This window comes from Brachycentrus maculatus, unplaced genomic scaffold (genome assembly GCF_059751285.1).
Source record: "Brachycentrus maculatus isolate JH-2025_06_01 unplaced genomic scaffold, ASM5975128v1 h1tg000119l, whole genome shotgun sequence".
Lineage (NCBI taxonomy): Eukaryota > Metazoa > Arthropoda > Insecta > Trichoptera > Brachycentridae > Brachycentrus > Brachycentrus maculatus.
The window spans coordinates 2,248,151-2,271,294 of NW_028280872.1; the positions used below are offsets into that span (position 1 = coordinate 2,248,151).

At 32.1% G+C, this 23,144-nt stretch overlaps 1 protein-coding gene across 2 annotated transcripts in view; it reads left to right on the plus strand.

Moving 5' to 3' along the window:
* The first annotated feature begins 4,671 nt into the window (after positions 1-4,671).
* Positions 4,672-23,144, plus strand: part of LOC148309653 (uncharacterized protein CG3556) — an 82,255-nt gene continuing 63,782 nt past the window's right edge. The window contains exon 1 of one of the 2 annotated variants that reach the window (XM_088259613.1): positions 4,672-4,856. The gene's annotated coding sequence lies outside the window, so the exon portion shown is untranslated. The remainder of the gene's footprint in view (positions 4,857-23,144) is intronic. The other variant, XM_088259614.1, reaches the window with a different exon arrangement.

Sequence of the window (23,144 nt, forward strand, 5' to 3'; positions counted from 1 at the left end):
AAATGTATATTTAAAGGAATAACCCGCAAAGCCTCTACTTTTAGAGACTTTTCTGTGGGTAGGATAGTAAGAATAGGGAAGGTCAATGTGAAAAATACATCACAAACATCCAGACCGATTGAAAATAAATCTTTCTTAAAATTATTTTGCCCTTAGCGGAAATAGAAACTGCGATGCCAGTTTCGCAGTCAAGCGTCTACCCAACTACGCCACGACGACTGTCGATAGATAATTATATAAAATCAAATATCGGAGTATGATAGCACAAGAGCTCAGTCTCTTTTTTGGAGATGCTCAGGGCAACTAAAATTAAAAGATTGTATTAAATAGAGATGTATAGAAATTCGTTTAAAAAATATGTAATTATATTAAATAAATGTCCGCCACCATAGTGTAATGGTCAGCACGCTGGGCTACCGTTCTGGAGGTCCCGGGTTCGATTCCTAGGGGGCGGGTCAAATAAATATAAGTGATTTTTTCACTTTAATATTTATCCAATGTTACCCTGGACTGGTGCCTGAGGTGGAGGGCTGATCACCTTTCCTTCATGTGTTAAACGATCAAGTTAACACTGCGTTTATATGATGCAGTGCCCTATGCACCATTGGGGTGCGAATAAGGGTTGGAAGAATATTAAATAAATGAAAAAAATCAATATCTATTAAATCTTTTGTTTTTTGACATTTCATCAAAGATGAAGAAGAATATAACAAGTATTTGGACACATTTAAAATGTTGTATCTATTAAATCTGATTCAATCACCGTTGAATGAATAAATGTTAAAACGATAGGAATCTATATCGAAATTGGACAAATTCAACCAAATTTGGTCGGGCGACATCAAGCAACAAAGCATATTGCAGTATCTGTGGTCATGCTTCCCTTTAACCGAACAGGTTGGGCACCTCTGAGACAAGTAGCTATTAGGGATGTGCTCCACCCCAGCCCCTGTAGCAATGGGCGAGGGGGCGATGGGGGTATTCACGAGATGTCGTCGAGCGGGGATGTTGTCAGGCATACAAAACACGCCACCTCCGCACGTGAGGAAGCTGTGTAAAGAGATTGTACCATAGACTGTGGACGTCTTCTCTCGTATCATAAGAAATCCGATACAGACATCCGATCTAACAGTGTCTATTAATATATCATCTAACAGTTATGTGTACATTTTAGACACATCAACATATATATGTAGAAAATAATATGGGTATTTACAGGGTTTATGACCTGGCTGGTTAGTATGTAATCTATTTACATACGTGTTACATTCACCATTCTACCCATGATTGACATACACGTAACTCGACACTGGCTAACAATCAAGATGGGTGAAAATCCATTAAAAAGAAGAAGAATAAGAAGACATACATGTGAATGTAACACGTGTATAAAGCAACTTAACCAGCCTATGACAGGTAATAAATCCTGTAAATACCCAGACACTCACATACTTCTTCATCTATGTTGAGATGTAAAAGTTATACAATTTAAAGTGACACACCCAAACCAATTGAAAATAAATCTTTCTTGAATTAATTTTGCCATTGGCGGGAATCGAACCCGTGGTGCCAGTTTCGCAGTCGAGCGTCTACTCAACTACGCCACGGCGCCTTTAAAATAACGACTTATTTAAAAGAAACCCTTTTTCCATTAGGTTTTATAATCCAATTTCCCATGTCTATAGCATAATTTACATTATTGATTAGAATATAAATAAAAAAATGATTGCATCTTTTTAAATTTGAGTTTAACTTGGTAAATGTACAATACGGTATTATTTTTGACATCTCATCAAAGAAGAAGAAGAATATGGAAGTATTCCATATTTTTCTTCATCTTTGATGAGATGTGAAAAAATAATGTGAAAACTAACTCCTTTATTGGAGATAATCGAGATCTGTGAACAAGTATTTGGATACACTCAAAATGTTGTACTATACGCTATTTAAAAATGATGCGGAATGCATCGAAGCACGTGTCACAATAAATTATAAGAAATAGAGGTTTTTGCCAAGTAAAACTGAAATGAAAAATGGATGGATTTTACCACAAAGCGACTGCCAAATCAATTAATGAAATGGTTGTATATTCCTAGAACATTTTCTTGAGAAACGTGACTAATTTCTCTGGAATTCTGGAATAACCGTCTTGAAAATGTTTACCGAATGAGTGTTGTATTCTCGAAAATAATTGCATTATATTTCTCGTCCACTCTTATAAAGGAGTTACTTGGCAACGAGAAAACTTAGTATATATTTCGTTCACTCCTTTCAACAACGTCAAATATCAAAAACCATCATTTTTCAGTTGTGCATGTTTTCGGAATGCCCAGAAAATGTACTATATCCCAGCAAAGGAGACATATTTTTAACTTAATATTTACCCGCTACAGGGCAGAAAGTGTAGGTTTTGCATTTTGAAGAAAATTTATTGTTTTTTTTATTTTTATATATATACTAAATGTTTTTCAAATGGAGAAAAAAACATTCAAGTTTTACCTAAAAAGATCTGCTGCACAGTAAAAAGTTCAATAAGAGGCTAAGTATTTATTTATTATACATTTTATTATATTTTTAAACTTTAAAAACGATCTCCTGCAAAATCAAGTTTTTTGATATTTAACGTTGTTGAAAGGAGTGAGCGAAATATGAGTAGTCCACTTCAAAACCACGTTAAGTTAAAAAATAAGTTATTTTAAATAATATTATTTTAAATAAAGAGAAATAGTTGTGTTTTTACTATTTACACAAATATTTCAATGTCATACTATTTCTGTGAGCCTAGGCGGATCATTATTAGAAATAGGTATCAAACTGTGTTAGAGTGGGTTCGAACCGAAAAACTGACTTAAGAGTCCGCGACACCAACCACGGGACCACAACCCGACACAAGATATTTTAGCCAATGGGGGCAATCGGCAAAACATTTAAAATATTAACGTCTTTATTTTAACATAATCTGCCAAAACTCGTTAAGTTAAGAATAAAATGGAAAAGAAAAATCAATACTCTGGCAAAATCTGTTATGCCAATCGACAGTTCAGTTTCAAAAATCTCTCAAAAAAGCTCAAACGATAGAAGATTTAATCGTCTACCGTTTGCCGCTATCTATTTTATTGCTACAAAAACTCGATTTTTTTACATAACGTGGTTTTCAAACGGACTACTCATATATTTGTATAAATTCAATACTCAGTACGTACCTACTTTAAGGGCTACTACTATACACGTGGGTGAAATGGTTTGCTACTTTCATGGGATATCCCAACCACTGTCTCCCCACATTTGGCCGAATATGATTTTTCATAGGGTTGGCAGATAGTTTATTAGTATTCAAGTTCAAGTAGATCCAATGCTGTGGCCTATGCACCTTGGCCACGAATAGAGGTTAGAATATAATTTGATATTTTGACACGCACACACCGCACTAGATATTCAACTGTTTTAAATGTCAAATATTTATGTAACAATAATGTGTAATATCAGAACCAGGGGTGGAAACTTGGCGAAATTAAGAATGAATTATTAATATTTTATTTTCACATAATTTAAGTACTTATTTCTCAAAATTTCTCACACGAGACACATGAAAAAAATATTTTATTAAAATTAAACACTTGAATATACCACTTTATCGAGTTTTATTTTTATTTACGACTAGTTTCGAAAATATCTGTCGTTTTCGAAACTAGTCGTAAATAAAAATAAAACTCGATAAAGTGGTATATTCAAGTGTTTAATTTTAATAAAATAATCATGTCATTCCACAAAGTTAATGCCGAATCAATAAATAATATGAAAAAAATATTTATTACCAATGAGATATTCTAATGATTCAGGCTATTTTCTGGAATTCAATATTTTGAATTTATGATATATATATTCAATAAATATTATGAATATATATGAATTTATGATATATATATTCAATAAATATTTATGATATATATATTCAATAAAATATATATTTAATATTTTCAATATTTTGAATATATGTACCGACATGTTGAAAATAACATTTTTAAATATTTAGTGCTTACTTACATGGTATAAATCTATACTTTATTGTAATTATTTGGGATCTTGAAAAGCGAAATTATTAAAATAAATCGTTTAATATTTTCTCACATTTTTTGTTGTTATTACTAATAAAATTCACGTTTAAACGTTAAGATAACTGTTGTTCAACATTATGAAATACGATTTAAAGTAATATTACACGTAATTATGAAATAAATTTGTGAAAACATAATTTTAAAAAACTTAACAACCCTAAATATTTGAATATATGAGCGCTTACATTCATTATTATGAAACAGTTATATACGCCACTGTAGCAAAAGGTTCATACTCACTCCAATATGGCCAGAAAACTCCCTATTATAGGTTAGTATTTTCTATTAAAATTCTCGTTACAAACGCTTTCTTGTTCGGTACAAACCGAACGGAAAATGCGCGCGCAGCGCTAGTTCTGAAACTCAACGAAGGCATATTTCCCTCTTACTGAAAAACAAGTTCCACGGAGGCAAAATGTGCGTGTATTTATACAAGGGATTTATGGTAGAGAGGTAATGATATGTACCTTTGCTGCGGAGCCGCTATTTTCACTGCCGAATTCAGAGTACAAATTTACGTTGTTTAAGCATTTACGGCCAACAGTGCAGCCACCCTGAGTTCAGTATAGAACATTGTTTTACGTTTGTCGGTAGCTCCGTAGACCGGTTCAAATTGTAAAATATTTCAAAATTCAAACGTCATTGAATTAAAATCGCTATTTTTCCGGAACATCTTCTTCAGGGGAGTTGAAAATTATCCAATTTTCCAATTTGGACGCCGATTGACGCAGTTCAACCAAGGTAAGACTTTTTAAAAGTTTTATTGGATTATTTTGATATTATGTAAGCCGATAAGTAAATGAGAGAAAAATAATGCAGGTAGGAAATTGTCAATTTGCAGACGTGAATACAAATGCGTAATAGATTATTGTAATAATATAATATTATCAAAGTTTATATGAATTATCGTGGCGTTAAACTTTTTGATACAAAAAATGAGAGGTTAATTTTAAAACATGTAACGTTGATTTTTTAAATAGGTAGATTTATTTTAATATAAAACGCAGTTGTTGTAATTTTTTATAGGTAAATACGCATCTTTCAATTTACATAATATTTCATTTCGAGCGCTTTTTTGTAAAAAAAATCGCTCTTTTAAAACTTCATCTCGTTGGTACTTTACGTTTTTTTATGTTTAACAATAACTCATCTTTTTATATTCTTAAGCAAAATAATTTTATTTCTGATTTATCGAATTTTCAAACATGGTTATTTTAATGAGCTATTTTTAAGCAAAACGATTATTCATTTTAAAAAAAATACATTGAGTAATATTTATTTAATGAAAATAACGATTCATGTACATACATGTTTTATAATATGGGTACCTCCTTTATAACTATTTAATTACTCAAGATAGTCCGCTATTTTTTAAAAATAATTACAAAACAAAAAATTGCAAAATATTTGTAATTTGATATACCATATATCCGCTTTCTTACCGTAGTGGTAAGCGCGTTTTCTTACCGTACTGAACGTCCGGGGTTCGATTTTTAGGGAGGTCAAAATATGCTTACATAAGTCATTTTCGCCCTCATGTTTATTTAATATTACCCGGACTGATCATCTTGCTTTCGTGCAATTAACGATCGAGATAATACTATGGCGATATGATGCAGTGCCCTATGCACCACTGAGTGCGGATAATGGTAGTACGAATATATACATAATGATTTTTTAACAACGTTCGTTAAATTTTTATACCTACTACAGGCTTACCGACGGACCCGGCATATTTCAAACATCTCTTGAAAATCATTAAATATTTCGATATTACACATTTAAGTACAGTACTTTTCTAATTAAAATTATAAAATGGAAAATCACAATGTTAGTGCTTCAAATATAAATTATATACAGTAGTTTTCGCTTGATCGGAACACATCGGGTTTAAGATTTTTTTATAATTAATCGTCTTTTCCGATTGACCAAAGCGATTTTAAAGTTTAGTATAAATTTATTTTTTCGTAAAATATGTTTATTTTAGAAATTCCTGCATGAAAATATAACTTATAAAAAATAATTAACTCTGTGAAAAACTAATTTACTTTATTTTTGTCTTTAAATAACTCTTTGCATCCGTTTGACTAGTACTGATGAATATTTATTCTCATATTATTTTTTGACATCTTACCAAAGATGAAGAAGAATATGGAAGTCTGGGCATTTACGGGGCTGACGACCGTCATAGGCTGGTTTAAGTGATCACTTTACACACGTGTAACATTCACCAATTCTACCCATTATTGACAACCACACTACTCGAATTCTTGGAAGTTCTATATATATATATGAACCAATTTAGAAACCTTGTTCTTGAATCACTAGAACTTCACTAGAGTCATCTATTGGTGAGATGTAAAGTAGATTTTTACTAAGAAGAAATTCTTATATTAGTATGTGAGGTCTGAATCCTGGATTATAATCACACACATGAGAAGCGCCAGAAAATACCATTTTCATTTTTATTATTTAAGCTTAATAATAATAATAATAAATAATAATGGGTAGAATTGGTGAATGTTACACGTGTGTAAAGTGATCATTGAAACCAGCCAATGACGGTCGTCAGCCCCGTAAATGCCCAGACTTCCATATTCTTCTTCATCTTTGATGAGATGTCAAAAAATAATATGAAAGTAATTCCTGTAATTGGAGATAATCCAGATATTGTGAACAAGTATTTGGACACACTCAAAATGTTGTAAATATTTATTCTCTTCAACTTCATACAATTTTAAATATTTTCATTTCATTTCACCAATAATTTCAACTTCTATTTCTGTTTGTTTCGTACTTTATAATATGAATCAATCCTTGATTAAATGAACTTATTTAATTATTTTACGTCCTAAGAATTGAATAAATAAATAAATAAAGATTTATTTTCCTTAACATATAGATCAAATAAGCAATTAGGAGGAATCGACTGTTTTTCAATGATTCTAATTACTAGGTTGTCATCGGATTCGTTCAGAATACTGTGTCTAAATTACATAAACGCTATAGAAATGTGGAGTATGTAACCCTGAATGTCCTAGGCATTGCTGCTGTTTCCTACATAATTTCATATATTCCTCCTCCATTTCCTTCCCATTTACGCGGTTTAGCCCTCAACCCTAAGCTTCTTCACTTACGTCATCTATATCCCTTCCAATATGTCTCATTTGTATATACAAGTATCAGGAGCGCAGGACTGAATCACCCTACCTTCATATAATTAACGCACAATTTGCGTAGAGAGAAAAATCAGGGTCGTGGAACAGTAAAACATCCCTATTAATCAGTCTTGTCAGTATTAATAAGTCTTGATAAAGAAACAGTTAGCTTCGAAACCGGTAGACATTAAAATTAAGTTATAATAAAATATTCAGTGATTTTAAAACAAAGTAACATTTCAATTATATTATTATCTGAACTAGCACAGACAATTATTATAAAAAAATTCACATTTTTAGACATACATTTGTATTCTGTTCATTTTTAATCAATGAATTTTATGATGAAGCTTCACGTCATCGAAACGAAATTTCAAATTTATATTTTTGAAGCTCTGATATTCGCGTCACGTTCCGTTACAAAAATGAAGGAGGTATCTACTTAACTCTACGAGATGTGGGGGTGAAGAAGATCTGGAGTGTAAAAGAACATAGAGAGAATGTGAGAAAGATACTATTCAAAGAAATATCGGGTGCGATGTATTATGCTAACAAAGAAACCATTTACTAAAATATCGTTTTTATATTTGTGAAAGGATTAAGGCTTTGCATGTAAATACTCGTATCCGTTATATTGAAGATCAACCGTTTTTGGTTCAATATAATGCTGCAGATCATCATTCGTCTATATTCTGTGAATACAGTTAAACCTCGATCTAACGGACCTCCATTTAACGAACTTCTTATTATAACCCTTATCCGCACCCAATGGTGCATAGGGCACTGCATCGAATCGACACAGAGTTATCTTGATCATTACTTACTTGAAGGCAAGGTGATCAGGCTTCCACTTCAGGAACCAGTCCAGGGTAATATTAAATAAATATTACATAATACAAAATCAATAATATTTATTTTCACCCCCCCTGGGAATCGAACCCGGGACCTCCAGCACGGTAGCTAAACACGCTGACCATTACACCACGGAGGCGGACATTGCGACATAACGTACTTCAGTGGCAATAAATCTTTTTAAAATTAAATTACTTTGTTTTCACCACTTTTGAATTTTTTTTTATTAATACAATTTAACCTACTGATTTCGACAAGAACCTTGTCATCATCAGGGTTTATTTTAATTGAAAAACATTAAAAACATTAAAATACTCTCACCAAAAACTTCCACACACTCCGTAAACATCCTAAAAAATTAAATTGTATCAATTAAAAAAAAGTGGTGTGGCACATTTTATAAATTTTTTAAAATGTGCCACAAAGTAAGTGCGGAAATTTGGTAACCAAGCGTTAGTTAGCTTAGAAACGTTAAACGCATTAAAAATAAGATTATAAAAAATGAGTTTCATCTTATAAAGGTTTATAAACTGTACCGCAAACTACAGTGCAACCTCTCATAAAGAGCATAATTCGTACCAAATTATTACTCGTTAAGCGAAACACTCGTTGAACGATTTTTTTGTCGTTTTTACGGGCGCGGAAGTCTCGGCTCACAAGTGAATGTCGTGAAAAAGGGACATGTCCTTACTCTGTAACTCTTTATACGAAATGTCGCTAGTTAAAGGAGCAACTTTTTCACTTTTTTTGGTCGTTATTAGAGGTGCTCGTTATGAGAGGTTCTACTGTATCTGCAAAAAGACTTCAAGAAAAAATAAAAAAACTTTAGTTTTGAAAATGCACCCATACGAAAAAGTAATAAAAAACCACAGAATAATGACAGATTGTTGTATCAGGGATGATTATTGTCTAGTTTCTTTCTAGGTTCAAAATCAAATTATTGAAACCCTGAGAGTAGCTGATAGTGTCATACAACAATAAATCTGGACTTCGAAGGGTTAAGCCCTTATAAATAGTAAAAGGAATACAAAAAAAAGTTTAGGCTCCTCGAGCTTTGTGCTTAAAGAAAACGATAAACCTTTGAACCTCTTCCGAGAATTCAATAAAATAAAATATTTCCTTTTAGTATTTCTGTATTATTAATATTTTTTGAATACTGTCGAACGACAGAGAGAGGATAAAATATTTTTCAAATTTCTTCTGGTTTTTTTGTAGCCAGGATCAGATAAGGCGGTGAATCCTTTTTTTACAAGTAAATTCGTTTAAAGTTCGCTGACTTTAGGGCTAATCGCACTAAAAGATAATGGTTTTCCATGGAAGTGCTATCCAGTGGCGGATCTAGCGAGAAAGAAACTGATGAAAGCTACGGAACTCCGCGCTGAAAAAGGGGAAATACTTAGATTATAATACGAACATTTCAGGAACTTGGAACGAAAAAAAGGTGTATATATCAGGTTTCTTCAGGGAATGCTTTTGTTTAGAGACTAGAAGAAAAGTGTATTCGATTACGCATTTTTATCGGTTATTGCATAATATGAATTGATAAATGTTTTTGATAAAATCCGAGAATATGTTCTCGATTTTTTTCATTTGCAATATTATGAGTGGACCATTTTTTTTACTAATTTAATTTGGATTAACATCACTTATGAGCTATTTATTACATTTTTTATTGATATCTCTTATGTCGAGATGAAGAATCTATATTGAGAACAACATGGAAGTCTGGGCATTTACAGGGCTTACGGCTAGACAGTGGCTGGTTTGAGTGATAACTTAATAGAATGGTGATTATAACAAAAGTGATTTCTTTAACCAGCCAATGATAGGTGAATGTTCGGACTTCCATATTCTGCTTTATCATTGTTGAAATATTAATAAATCTCTTGATATATGGTTTCACGTTACATTATACGTACCTGGCGATAATTATGCTTGTTAGAAGAAAGAAGAGTACAAAATCGCTTTGGACGTTGATCTGTTCCATGTTTCCGAGGCGGTTTTCCGTTTCTTTTTCTCCTTTGGCAACTGTTTCCTTTTTGCCTCAACTGTAATCACTTTTCTCATTTTATTTATGTTTTCCCTGATATTGATTACGCAATGAATTAAACTAGGCGTTATTCCATTCACCATGAACAATAAATTGAATTGAATTCGATTAATTCACGAGGGCGGTAAACCTGTTATCGACATTATCTCCATTTTACAAATAACGGTAGCCTTAGTAAATTCTTAAACATCATCATAAATAATGTCTTTATATCCTATTCGAAACTGACTTTTCAATTTTACAAGTAAACAAAATTAGAAAATTGTTTAAAATTTTCACGTTAATAATTTTTATCAAACAAATTGATCGAATTTATCTATTTATTTTGTAGATTTTACTATATAACGTATCCACATAAATTTATTAATTAAACCTGTTGATTGAAAATCGCATAAAATAACATAAAAATCCTGTTTTGATTTATATATTTTTAATTAATGTTTTACTTAGTAAATACCATTATTTCTTAAAATCTACTGTGACACGTGTTTCGATGCATTCCGCATCATTTTCAAACACCGTATTTCAAACACCGTAAATGATGCGGAATGCATCGAAACACGTGTCACAGTAGATTTTAAGAAATAGTGGTATTTACTAAGTAAAACATTAATTAAAAATGGATAGATTTTACCACAAAGTGACTGCCGAATCAATTAATTGATTTATATAATATACATATTATGTACGGAGGTTAGAGGTCAAAATAAAATATGGAACAAAGGTAAAATAAAGGAATGGGTAAATGATCAAGAGTTATTTCTATGAAATTTGTAAAATAATTTATCTATTTTTGTGTGCTTATTAGGTTGAAATAGATAAAAACTATAAAAAACGTATGCAAAAAAACTCAACCGACAAGACAAACAAGGTGAGTCTTGGCAAAAAAAATATTTTAAATATGTTTTATAATTCTTATTTTGAATAAATGGATACAATTTTTAAAAAATAAATATAGATAATGATAATTGATTCCTTAGTATATCCTGAATTGTGACTTTAAATATGACTTCGAAATAATACGCTTGAAAAAATTGGATAAAAAGAACATTTATTAAGTAATTCGTAAAAGTAATTTAAAAATTCCATATCCTGCATGCACTTACTATTCATATTATGTTTGGACATCTCAACAAACATGGAGAAGAATATGGAAGTTTGGGCATTTACGGGGCTTACGACCGTCATAGACTGATACACACGTGTAACGTTTATCTTTGTTGAATTGTCAAAAAATTATATGAATAATAATAACTCCTATAATTGGAGATAATCCAGATTTGTGAACAAGCATTTGGACACACTCAAAATGTTGTACTTACTATTCACTACTTTGCACAGAGACGTATGCGCAAGGGTGGTAAGTAATAACGTTTTTTTTTTACCTTTGATATTTTTCAAGTATTTAAAAAATATAATTGAGATAAACAGGCAACAGTGAAAGCTGTGTCGAGATGTTTTGGGCATGTAAATCGAATGAGTGTAGAAAGGATAGTTAAACAAATTTATGAGTCGAATGTGGTTGGTAATATAAGCAGAGAAAGACCGAGGAATGCTAGGCATGATCAAATAATTCATGTTCCTGAAATTGGTCAGGTCAAGAGTCAGAATAATCGGCGTGTATGTATGAGAACATGTATGAATGTGGAGAATATTGTGGTAAATATTGTTTGCAAAGACAGATTGGTGTGATGTTCTATTCTCTCTGCCTACCCCTTTGGAGTAGGGGCTTGATTGTTAGTTAGTTAATAATGATTTCGATTGTTTAATGTCTTGGCTTGATTTTATACAAGGAAACCTATCTACCATAATTTTATATATTCAATATTTCAGCATCCTTTTTTACACGGTATCGCGTGGAACGTAGTGAGCATATTAATATTAATTTTAACAATAATAATAATAATAATAATATCAATTTTTTAAAAATTAAATTAATTTTAAACTAAATATACCAATTGTTGAGTTAGATCATAATTGCATAATGAAGCAGCTTAAATTCATAAATCTTAATGATAGAAGGGTAATTACTGATCTGGTTCTGTTATATAAAATTATTAACAATTTTTTGGACAGCCCTGATCTCCTAAATCAAATAAAGCTTAGCGTGCGCCAAAGAGGTACTAGGCAAAAATAGATGTATTTAATATATTGTTATCCTCCTTGAAATCTGTACTTTCTCAGCATTTTTTCTCCATGTTATAATGGATAAATTTAAACGTTGTGTTTCACTCTCTCTTACTGCTCGCCGATAGTGTTTGAAGGAGACGTGTATTTACTAGTGCTTACTACTTGTTATTTTATTTTTTTAAATTATGATTTTATGTTATAAGACTATTTGTTACAAGACTTTTTCTTATTCTATTAGTGTATTCATTAGGGTATTTTTATTTTTATATTAGATACTGTATATATGTATTTTATGTATTATCTTAAAGGCTTCAGCCGTTCAATAAATATATAAATATATATTGGGAAGCTCAGTATACTCGTATATGCAAAAACAACCAGATATATAATATAAAACACAAATCAGAACAGCGAAAAAAATAAAACAATGTAAAAATAATTACGAATTAAAATTCCACAGAATTTTTCATCAAAGTTCGCCACTGTTGATTTGCATAAAAAACATCGCTGATCAGAAGAAAAGGTAAGGAAGGAAGGTAAACAATATCCGGGTCGAGGATTATTAACGCGTGAATAGGTCCCCGAATCTAAACTTCGAGATAATTCGGAATAGTTAACTAAATAACGTAATTTTATGATCTCCTTGCAAACTGAATACAAACTACCTTAATTAATCTTACTCAGCTAGACTACATACTAACTAGTCGATAAACACCTAGAACAATTTAGAAACTCAACATTTCGCAAAACAAATTTAATAGGCGAATGTAGTTGGTTATAGAAGCAGAGTAAGACTGATAAAAACTTGTCATGATCAAGTATTTAATAAAACTTTCGAAAATAAAACAATTATTTTTTATTATTTTTTTTTCCAGGATTCGGACCTGACATACTAATATAAGAGTTTCTGCTTAGTAAATAGCTTCTTTACATCTCACCAATAGATGTCTCTAGTGAAGTTCTAGTGATTCAAGAACAAGGTTTCTAAATTGGTTCATGTATATAGAACTTCCAAGAATTTGTGTAGTGTGGTTGTCAATAATGGGCAGAATTGGTGAATGTTACACGTGTGTAAAGTGATCACTTAAACCAGCCTATGACGGTCATCAGCCCCGTAAATGCCCAGACTTTCATATTCTTCTTCATTTTTCATGAGATGTCAAAAAATAATATGAAGATAACTCCTGTAATTGGAGATAATCCAGATTTTGTGAACAAGTATTTGGACACACTTAAAATGTTGAAAATAATTTTGTTTGTTCAACATTGTATTTAACCACTTTTATTTTTAGTACTTTTCTCCAACCGGTTTTGATAAGAATAATTATAATAGTGACAAATTCGGATAATTTATATAGCGCCATTTTTGTAAAATACTACGTCAAGTGCGCTTGTCATCTTCAGGGATAGATATGTAGGCATGTAATCGTACATGTCTATCCCTGAAGGTGACAAGTTTATTGTCAAAACCGATTGGAGAAAAGTACCAAAAATAAAAGTGGTTAAAAACAAAGTTCAAGTTATATTTTATCACGTTTTATAAAATGTGCCATAATATATCTACGAAAAATTCGAGAAAGCTGCAATACTTAAAAGTGGTCAGGTCAGGAGTCGAAATTATCGTGGAAGTGTGGAAGTGCATAAATGTGGAAGTGGCAAAGGCAGATTAATATGGCGTTCTATTGTCTCTGCCTACCCCCGCGGCAAAGTGGCTTGATAGTTTATTATTCAGTTACATTTCGCAAGCATTCTAAATTATTCTTGTAAAATTTGTATCACCCTTACACGCACATATCGCTCACTCCTTTCAAGAACGTCATAAATAAATAAAAAACTTGATTTTTCAGGAGAACGTTTTTAAAGTTTAAAAATATAATACAATGTATTAAAAATAAATTACTAATTACACTTTTTACTGTGCAACAGATCTTTTTAGGTAAAACCTGAATGTTTTTTCTCCATTTGAAAAATATCAAGTATATTTTGAAAAAATAATTAAACAATACCATTTCCTCAAAATGCAAAAACAACACTTTCTGCCCTGTAGCGGGTGAATATTAAGTTAGAAATATGCCTCTTTTGCTGGGATATAGTACATTTTCTGGGCATTCTGAAAACATGCACAACTGAAAATTGACGATTTTTGATTCATCACGTTCTTGAAAGGAGTGAGCGATATGTGTAAGGGTGATAAACTCCGACAGTATTGCTGGGGTTTTGAAACGAAAGGATTGATAGCCATACTTATGGCAGTCCTGCCGTTTTGACCTTCCGACGCGAGGCCATCAGTTAAAAAGCTTTCCACCATTTGTTTGTGTCGGACTTACATTAGTCACACTTAAGTTTTTATGAAATCTACATGACTAGTTTCACTACAAAACGCATGGTCGATTTATACAACTGCCCCTACGTAAAGCACTCTATCTGCAAATCTGTTACTATACAGGAGAGAGCTTAGAAGATTTTTTCAGCGTATTTTTTTTATTAATTAACGGTTTAATCTGAAAATCTATACTAGTATTATACATCAAAAAACACGATAAAATCGTTTTAAAACTTTATGCTTTTTTATAATTAAGTGGTTAGCGCTTTAGGAGTTCGGTTCATATAAAAAATTCGATGTAGATAGCGTCTTATACGCCTGAAAACAAGGCGTAATTATTTTTTTTTTATTTTTTCCATGTTTATGTTTGTAGATAACGGTCAGTTGATAACATACACAAAAAATCTCAAAATTGACAAACATGTACTAAGAGCACTTTACGTAGGGCACGTCGATTTATTTAACTGCCCCCTAAGCGGCAATACGTTTGTTACGCGTAATTAATGAGAATCTATCGATTTGTACGCACTGGCAGTGCGTGCAAATCGACTTCTTACTCTCATCCGCACCCAATGGTGCATAGGGTACCGCATCGTATAGAAGCAGTGTTATTTTGATCGCTAAGTACACGAAGGAAAGGTGATCAGGCTTCCACTTCAGGTACCAGTCCAGGGTCATATTAAATAAATATTACATTGAAAAATCAATAATATTTATTTTGACCCTCTTGGGAGTCGAACTCGGGACCTCCAGCACGGTATCCTATCGCGTTAACCACTACCCTTTGGAGACGGACTGTAAATATTAATAACTCTTTAATTTGAACGTCCGCGTATCTTTTTTATGACACTATAAGTAAATTTAAAAAAAATCACGTTTTTTTCTGTTTTATTTCATTTAAAAAAGGCAATTTCTAGGGGAGCCTTGTGTAATTATGTGTCTGGAAGGGGGGCCATGGCTCAATATTACCCCGGATATTGATTTGTTCCATACGTCTGAGGGGGTATTCCGAAGCGGGATTCTTTTACTTCTTTAACAAGAGTCTTCTTCGTGAATGTTTTCCGCAGATACTTTGTGGCACATTTTATATACTTTATAAAATTAAATAATTTTATTATAACCACTTTTTTATTAATACAATTTGACCTACCGGTTTCGACAAGAACCTTGTTATAATCAAGGTTTATTTTAATTAAAAAACATTAAAATACTCTCACCAAAAACTTCCACACATTAATAAAGTGGTTATAACAAAGTTATTTAATTAAAAAAAGTAATTATAACAAAGTTATTTAATTTTATAAAGAGTCTTCTTGCTTACCGTCTCCGCCTCCGTAGTGTAATGGTCAGCACGCTCGGCTACCGTTCTGGAGGTCCCGGGTTCGATTCCCAGAGGGGGGTCTAATAAATATAAGTGATTTTTTCATTTTAATATTTATTCAACATTACCCTGGACTGGTACCTGGACTGGGCTGATCACCTTTCCTTCGTGTGTTAACGATCAAGATAACACTGCGTTTATATGATGCAGTGCCCTATGCACCATTGGGGTGCGGATAAGGGTTCGAACTTCTTGCTTACATTTATATTTATATTTTTAATGTATACGCTTTAAATGTTACTTTGTAATGTATATATTAATTATTATTGAATAAATTGAATTCAACAAGTTTGGAAACCTATGGTTTACACCAACCTTGACAATACGGCTGGTCTGAAAAAACTCGTTAATTCTGAAAACATCGAAAAACCCTGAAAAGTATAAATCAACCATTTCAGCGATTCTCCGATGCGAATTTCATTATTAGTATTGTTTCAAATGCAATTAAAAACACGCCTTTTCCTTTCTATTGCCTGCCGACCTTTGTGCGTACTAAGCACGCGCTTGGAATATTTATTTTTCCAAACGTTTTCATCGAAACATTCACTGAAAAAGCTGCTGTTTACAGAAAGCCAAATATAATCGATACGCCACGCATTAGGGCCGTTCGAATGTTGCCACTGTTGTGTTGTGTACCCAATATCAAGTTTCATGCGTAAATGAAATTAAATTTTGACGTTTTTTTACAAAAATACTAGTATTATAATTTCAGTAGATATATAATATGTAAATATAGAGATTTCTGTCAACCGGTTTCGAGATGTACCCGTCTCTTCGTAAGGACAATCACTAGAACAGCATACAAACAATACTACACGTCTCTACCATAGCACACACTTCCAACTATAAAAAAATATTTATTTATTGATTTGGCGTTTAATTTGTAGAACTCCATTTTAATTTATGACTTATACTTTTGGTATTAATCAGTCTTTATAAAGAAGCGGTTAGCTTCTAAACCGGTAGACGTTATAATTAAGTTATAATAAAATATTTATAGTGATTTTAAAACAAAGTTACATTTTAATTATAAAATGGAAAATCACAAAGTTAGTGCTTCAAATTTGAATTATAAATTAGTATTTAATTTATTATTAATTTTGAAAGTTAATTTTTTCATAATAAATAAAATATTTAAAATACATGTATACATAAATAAAAAAACACCAATTTTAATCTGCTTAGCGACGAAAGATCCAGGTATTATACTAAGCAAGTACATGGACACTGGAAAATGTTAATAAACTATTCCTAACTAAAATTCAGCAAAAATGTCGGTTACGGCAGTTAGCCAAGAGAGCGACGATATGTTTAACATTATGACGAAACTTATACAGTGTAACCTTTGAATTTGAAGGAAGGTACCTAGAAGTTTGACAAAGTCGTAGTTTTGCTTGTGCCTCGAGGCTTTGCCTGCTCTACTCAGTAAATATTGACGGGACTCATGGGTAGGTACTGTGTTTTATCCTATATTAAACTGTTTATTAGGCCTCCACTACATATGTGATTAACAATTCATTTCAACCGTAACGACAAATAATAGGAAAACGTATCCTTATCATTCATCATTCACTCTGTGTAAGTACCACTTAAAAACTCCACTTATATATAGGTACCTACCCTTTACATTATTATTATTATTTTTTATTTAAAACCCTCATCCGCACCCAAATGGTGCATAGGGCACTGCTTCATATAAACGCAGTGTTATCTTGATCGTTTACACATAAAGGAAAGGTGATCAGCCCTCCGCTTCAGGTACCAGTCCAGGGTAATATTAAATAAATATTACAATGAAAAAATCACTTATATTTATTTTACCCCCCCTGGGAATCGTAGCCGAGCGTGCTGACCATTACACTACGGAGGCGGACGAAGGAGGAGGGCCTTTACATTATACATAAGATTAATTAATTTTAGTAATTATAAACTTTTTTTAAATTTATATATTTTTTTAATTAACTAACGTCCAACTTTATAAGTTTTTATAGCCTTTCAACTTTATAAAACTAAACAACTTTGTTTTGACCAGTTTTTTTCGAAATAAAAATTTTCGAAATATCTTTTTGAAATCAAGTTGTTTTTGAGTATTTGTAAGCCAAGGCTCCGATCATCTTGGTATCAAAACTATATATTGAAGGATTTTCTTTAGGTCGTCTTAAAAGTTTAGGAATCTCTATTTTTAAGGAAGTTTTTTTAATTGGTTGCGAAATACTGGATCATGATTAATTATTTTTAAAAAATGAATGTTTTTCGCAGATACTTTGTGGCACATTTTATGAACCTTATAAAATTAAACAACTTTGCTTTTACCACTTTTTTATTATAAGTACACTTTGACCTACCGGTTTCGACAATAACCTTGTCATCATCAGGGTTTATTAAATTCTAAAACATTTAAATACTCATAATTAATTACATTCCCTTACCAAAAACTTCCACACACTCCAGTTTTTGGTAGAGGAATGTAATTAATTATAAGTATTTTAATGTTTTTAATGTTTTAGAATTTAATAAACCCTGATGATGACAAGGTTCTTGTCGAAACCGGTAGGTTAAAGTATATTAATAATAAAAAAGTGCTTTAAACAAAGTTGTTTAATTTAATAAAGTTTATAAAATGCGCCACAAAGTATATGAGAAAAACATTCAAGAAATTTATAGCCTATGCCTACTCGCGAATGGATTTACTCTATATGTTTATAGATACTGTAATTTCATATAATTCATGAGTGAAAATTCAAAGCAACAACTCTCGCTTCCTTTTTTGTACTCTTTCTTCTATTCTCTTATACGGCTGTGAAACATGGCACCTTACAAGGGCCCAGAGCAGCCGTGTACTGAGAATAGGTGCCTGCGTAGAATCTTAGGCGTGCGGTGGTTTGACTTTGTGAGGAATGAAGAGATAAGGCGTAGGACGCAGCAAATCTTGGTCACAACTGTCGTCAAGAAAGGGCGATTCAGTTGGCTTGGCCATGTACTCCGCATGCCTCCCGAGAGCCGCCATCAAGGTTGCCTCCTTACAAGGCGTCAGGTTCGCGCCGCCCAGGACGACCACTGCTGAAAGTTCGTCGGCAGTTCTCGTCCGAATTTCGGGCCGCGGACCTGACTTGGTAGGATGCAAGGGAGCTGGCGGCCGACAGAAAAGCCTGGAGACAGTTTGTGGACTCCATATACTCAGCATAGGGAGCAGATATGTGTGTGTGTGTGTGTGTGTGTGTGTGTGTGTGTGTGTGTGTGTGTGTGTGTGTGTGTGTATATATAAACACATATCTTTAATTTTTAAAGAAGAAAAAAACTTATGTCAGGAGAATATCGTAAAGCGATTATTCTGTCCAAAAATTCTTAGTAAATTACAAAGTAGGCAAAAAACAATTTCGTTTTTAATTTGCGCATTATAAGTAATTGCCAAAGTGTATAAAAGTTTCAAAGAATTCGTAAACGGAAAAGCTATTAAAACTCATTCTAGGCTCGGGAGACTGCCAGTCCTTGGAATAATTCAACTATACGAGCGTTTCACTGTTCCTTACAAATAATTCCAGCCTTATAATTTTGTCGAATTGGTATTTTATTCCAATGTACGTACCGAATGATTAAAAGCTTAATTTTAGTTTCCCGGTTTTTTATGGTAATACGAAAACCAGAGATCTTTTTCTCATTTGCTTTTAGATACTTGGGTCCCACTAGTGCATTTATTTTTTCATTTGTGACATCTCAACATAGATGAAGAAGAATATGCAAGTCTGGGTATTTATACGGCTTACGATTTGTCATAGGCTGGTCAAGAGATCATTTTATACACGTATAACATTTACCATTCTACCCATGATTGACAACTAATAATAATAATAAAACCCTTATCCGCACCCCAATGGTGCATAGGGCACTACGTCATATAAACGCAGTGTTATGTTGATCGTTTACACATGAAGGAAAGGTGATCAGCCCTCCGCTTCAGGTAACAGTCCTGGGTAATATTGAATAAATATTACAGTGAAAAAATCCTTAAATTTATTTTACCCCCCTTGGGAATCGAACCCAGGACCTCCAGAACGGTAGCCGAGCGTGCTGACCATTACACTACGGAGGCGGACATCGATTGACAACTACACCACTCAAATTTTCGGAATTAATACGTATTTCATATATGTCATGAAGCTTCATCATTGAGTTCACAACAGCCATCTATGTTTGGATTGAGAAAGTTTTTATTTAGCAGAGGCCCTTTTATTTAGACACCCATTTCTTTTATTATAAATCTACAAATATTTCAAAAAATTTATTAAATTAAAATAAAGTTGCAAAACATAAAGAAAAAAACATAAATTGTATAACTTTGACTTCCAGTCCCTCTATTTATTTATTATTTCCCAACCACTAAAAATGAGTATGAATTGACCCAAGCCCAAGCTCGTAACACGTAGGAACACTGCTGACCTTATTTTTCTTTATAAAATTTTAAATAATTATGTAGATTGCCCAGAACTTTTATCACTTATCAATTTTTGAGTCCCGGTAGCATCGACCAGAATAAAAAAATATTCAAAATCCCTAAAATGCATACCAAGTCCTACCAAAATTCATTTTTAAATTGAGCTTCTGATACGTACAATGAAATGCTTAATGAAATAGACTTCAATAATGTTTATTTTAAAACGTTTAAAACAAATGTTGTGGATGTCTATTTTACTATTTGATTATGTGATGAAGAAATATAAGTTATAATATTATATAGTTATACTTATTTACATGACAGTTCTTTTTAGATTTCTTTTATGTAAAAACCTGTAATTGGAATTTTCTTTATTTTATTTCATTATATTTTGTATATAATTCTGTTGGTTTCAAATAAAAAAAAATAAAAAAATTTAAAAAGAGTAAAGTTTAACATACCGACATTATACTTAATAATAATATATTTTTCACTATAATTCCCCTTCATGAAAGACTTTCCTTTCAATGTGCATTTCCTTTTTCAACATTTTTCCACTTACACCTTTCTCCGACTGATCGACGAATTCCCGGTTCATCCAATTACAGGGAAGTGCTTTTCGGGATTGGAATCCAATCCTTGCTTAATTACATGTGCCTTTATTAGCGTTAATTAAGGGACAGTTGGCAACGTATTACAAGCTTAGCCCGCAACTGATTTCATCAAATGCGATACCCGTGTGCGTAATGGAGACTTACCTTTAGGCTACCTACACGTCAGATTAGATTAGGTAACTAGTAGCGTTTTTCGCATATTGGACAGACTATATGTGTGGCCTACTTTCAAAATCCGCCAGAACCAATTTTATAAGATTTTACAATAAATACTCTATCGGAATGCCAATTGTGAGTTTTATTGTTTAAAATATTTATATATTTGAAAACCATGCTAAAAAATAATTCAAAACAGCGTTGTATTTTGAATTCTGCTATATTCATGAAACCTGCCTTCTGACTCATATCGGCCAATCAGAGATTGGGGATGGGACAAAAATTAGGATGACGTCATTATCGGTATGTATCTCGTGTTTTTTTTTAAATACTGAAAAAAATCCAAAAAAATGGGAAAATTCTCTATTTCATAACATTTTATCTTATGATAGACAAATCTTTGAAACATAAATGTTACCCGGAGAATTTTGCATTTTTTGGAAAATCGACTTACATGGATCTGGCAGATTTTGAAAGTAGGCGACACATATCAGACAGTCGATTATTCACCCTACGGGTGAAATATCAATATTAAATCGTAGGTTTACTGGAAAAAAACGTTGCGTAACTCGAAAACATGCAATTTTGACTTAATGATGCATATACAAAATACACCCATAAACATTCTCTAGGACATGTCATACTTCTTTGCATAATTAAAAATAAACTATCGACCAAATACAGCTAATAATTTCAATTGAATAAAAGAAATTGTGGCGAAAAAAATTCGACACTTTAATGTACATATTAAACAATAAAATAAAAAAAAATCAGATTTCAAGTTAAGATTCAAGAACAATGTTACAAAATTGGTTCATATTTATAGAGCTTCCAAGAATTTGAGTAGTGTGGTTGTCAATAATGGGTAAAAAAGGCGAAGTGATCACTTAAACCAGCCTATGATTTCCATATTCTTCTTCATCTTTGATGAGATGTCAAAAAATAATATATAAAAAAATAAGATTTACTTGGTAAATTGAAAAAATACAATTTAAAACATTCCCTTATAATATTCCCCGCGAAAACGCGGTACCTATTTCAACGTTAAAGTGAGATTTAATGTACCCTTTATCTTAAAATCTATTGTGACACGTATTTTAATGCATTCCGCATCATTTTCAAACACCGATGTTTAGAAATGTAGTTTATTAATGCATTTAAATGCTGTTATTATGCTATAAAGTTATACAACCTGATTCCATTATTGATAAAGTCATTAAAATTAGGAGCTTAATGTAAAACAGCTATTCATGAATACAGGATAATAGAAGTGGGTAAAGCTGAAATAGGTCGCATCATTCAGCCATACCGTATTTGATTACATGTCGTAAACAATTTTATTTCATTATAATTTTATAAATAAATGCTTAGAAGGCCGGCTGGAGTGTCCCTTAGTGGCAAAATAAAGAGTTCATCCATTCGTGGAAGCCTGGGTGCAACAGACATGGCAATTGAAATGGTATGAGTACATGGGACGTAGAGAACCTGAATATATTGTAAAACAAGCGATCAGCATAGATCTTCCTCGAAAGACATCTGCAAAAAAATTATGGATGCTGCAGAAATATAACATGATTCAAGGCATGGCCTAGGTGAAGTTGACCATGATAGATGGACCTACAACCTGAGGATGAGGAGAGCTGACCCCAATAGTCTACAAAGACGATAAGTTGGTATAGAGCCAGGAAGAAGTAGATAATTTTATTCACAAATATTGTAGAATAAGAAGAAAACTCAAGTAGGCCAATATAAAGTAGGCCAATAAATATATGTATGATGTATTATGTGTATGATGAAATAATAATAAAGTTGTTGGGTAATATATCCTAAATTAAACAAGGTTTATTGGATTGAATTCTACATTTATTAATGTATATGTTAAGACGAAACGCGTCACGTATCAACATACACATAAATAAATGTAGAACTCAAT